Raw genomic sequence first — 2811 nt, forward strand, 5'->3', positions numbered from 1 at the left:
GGGGGAGATACAGTGGCCATGGGTGAAAACTGGCAATTTTTTCAGTGGTAAAATACAAGAGCACTGAGTACCGTAACGCATTTTGTTTGTGCCTAATGGTCTCATTGATGAACAAACAATTAACAAAATCATGTTTTTTCTCCAAAAATGTGTTATAAGAAGAAAACTAGTGTTTTTGTAATTGTTTATGGTTGCATCGCTGTAGCTTTTATTACACGTTATAATATTACTAAATATAGATTATTTATTTCTCGCACATATAAGGAATGGAAACCTATCGAGATATTTTCGAAATTCTATTCTATATCGACAAAAATCCTTTCTGAACACACGTGCGGGTGACAAATTTCACTAGGTTTTGAGACTTTCGAAAGAAAGCGAAACTGCGTGTCTTCATAGCTTGTATACAAAATAATCTGGTCTTGACAATCGGTCACATGATAAGTTTTGGTTAAATGGATGTCGTTACCAATGACTGCTAATGAAGAAAAAAACATGGATCACATGCAGATTCAGTAGAAAAAACGGGGATTTCACAGACTTAATTCACGATGTTGTTTACATCTCGCCATGATGGACTTTTTACATTCTGTGATATCAATACGCGAATCCGAAATCTTTGCGAAACATCGATAAAAATGATATCGTTGTCTCAAAATGGCAATATTATATGTTATGCAACAACAAATGTATCATAAAAATATGTAATCTTGAACTTAAATGTTCAAAAATCATAAAACTGAAACACATATAGTTCTTCGGAAGCGGAGTATAAACAATAGCACAGGTGTTGTTGGGCACATCCGGTAAGCTAACCAAGGACAGTCCGTTTGCAAGTAAGTATGATTTACACATAAGTATTACTATTACGTTCGAGATCCTTAAATATTATGCAATATATGTTGCATTAATTATCACTAAGCTAGTCGATCGCAGTTCGTCAGTTTCTTATCGCTCCTATAACACTTTTTATGAAGTGTTTGCCCCGTGTTGAACGTGTCAGATCTGCATTTTCTCACGTGGTTACACGCATTTGTTTGTGGTCCAAGAACTTTCTCGCTGTATGGACAACAAGTATTTGCAAAATAAAATCAATTTAATTTTTGACACATTTCCTTCCATCGATGTTTGTATCATTATTTGATACATTGCCATTTTAATTGATTTATTCCCGAAAAATAGCATGTGTTATGTATTGTTTACCCCCTGTCAGTAGCCCCCGAAAATGTAACTCGAGTATAAAAGACCGTGCGTGACTGTATGGAGACTCATACACGTGTAGCACTTCAAATTAGTCTTGGGAAAGAGAAAAAGTCTTTTAAAGTTTAATTTAGTAACTGGAAGGCATTTTGAAGTAATGTACATCACTACATGTGTATGTATATAATTTTGTTTTCAGTTTGTACCCCAAGTGACCTTCTGTGGTTACAGAAATTCATGAGTTAAGAAACCTATGAGAACTGGCAACAAGAAAGATGACAAATACTACAGTGTCTAAGGCAACAGGATCAGGTAAACATAAGTGGATTGGTCGAGCGGTTACTTAATAGTATTCATTCGCAAAGTGTTTTATAGACAATTAACTTATTTTGTCATTTAATCTGTTAAATATATATGCATTAACTTTTTGTGAATTGATTCTACAACCAAAATATGCCTTCACATAGGACGCTCTCATTCAGACAATTGAAACAAGCAAATCACACACTGTTGTTTAGTAAATAAAGTATTAAGTAAAGTATGTACAAGTGTAATTGGTATGAAATTGAGTAACTGACTGAATCATAATATTTCACATTTAAATTTTATATTTTGTAACTGGTGCAAAATTTTCTTCTGAAATTTATGTTTCAAAAAGCGTTAAGTTGTTACTCAACAATTTGGCATGTTTTTGAAACTATATTTATATCCTATAAAGCAGTGGAGAAATTGATGCAATATATACTTTTTAAAACTATTTTCAGGTGAAAAAAGTGAACTTCCAGCTCAAAGTGTTCCCACATCAAGAAGGTGTCAAGTTAAAGATGCAACAATGATAGAACAGGTACACAGTTATAAAATTTCTGTTTCATGTTTACTGGACTGTTTCCATGACACAGAAATAAACATGATAAAAATATTGACCCCATGATTTACATGTGCCATACCCAGAGGTTAGCCCCAGTCTAGATCTGTACCGGTGCTTTCTGCTCTGGTTTAACCAGTTGAAACAGTTGATGCTGATCAAAGCAAAACCCTGTGGTCAGCTTTGAATTCTAACAATCAATTTTTGCAAAGTTTGCATTTGGCCAGCCACTGTTCATTTCAAAGTAATTGAAGTCTCTATACGATGTAATACAACATATGCTGAGTCAACGACTGAAATATTCCAGCCCTTAAATAGCTGATATAAATAAACAATAGTGTATATTCTGTTTTTCACTACATTGGTGTGACAATATTGTGAATGTCTCTTACTGGACCATGTTCTCAAGGAAGTTGTTTTTGTTGAGGAAACTATCGCAACAGTAATTGCTTATTAGTAACATCAGTAAAAATGCTTGTAGTCTTTCAAACTTACTTCTCAGATTGGTGGTCCAAAAACTTTTACCATGGATTTTATATTTTAAGGGTTGTACATTCATGTTTCTATGGCAGTTGAAGGGATGATAAAAACAATGATATTAATTTTCCGTTAAAAACACCTGTTTGAATTGAGTTGTGTCATTTCACTTTCTATTTTTCACTAGGTGACTTGAATAAAGACAAATGGTTAGAAGGCCAAAAAAGGCTATGTGCTGGAATATGTTACAGGAAAAGATGAGGAATATG

General features: G+C 33.7%; 1 long non-coding RNA gene across 1 annotated transcript; it reads left to right on the forward strand.

Annotated features, from left to right (window-relative positions):
• Positions 1-1081: 1081 nt before the first annotated feature.
• On the forward strand, positions 1082-2811 carry LOC110451359. The gene is made up of 3 exons (XR_002463062.1): positions 1082-1512; positions 1965-2044; positions 2730-2811. It is a non-coding gene; the product is annotated as an uncharacterized LOC110451359 (long non-coding RNA).

This window comes from Mizuhopecten yessoensis, unplaced genomic scaffold, assembly GCF_002113885.1.
Source record: "Mizuhopecten yessoensis strain PY_sf001 unplaced genomic scaffold, ASM211388v2 scaffold5965, whole genome shotgun sequence".
Classification (NCBI taxonomy): Eukaryota; Metazoa; Mollusca; class Bivalvia; order Pectinida; family Pectinidae; genus Mizuhopecten; species Mizuhopecten yessoensis.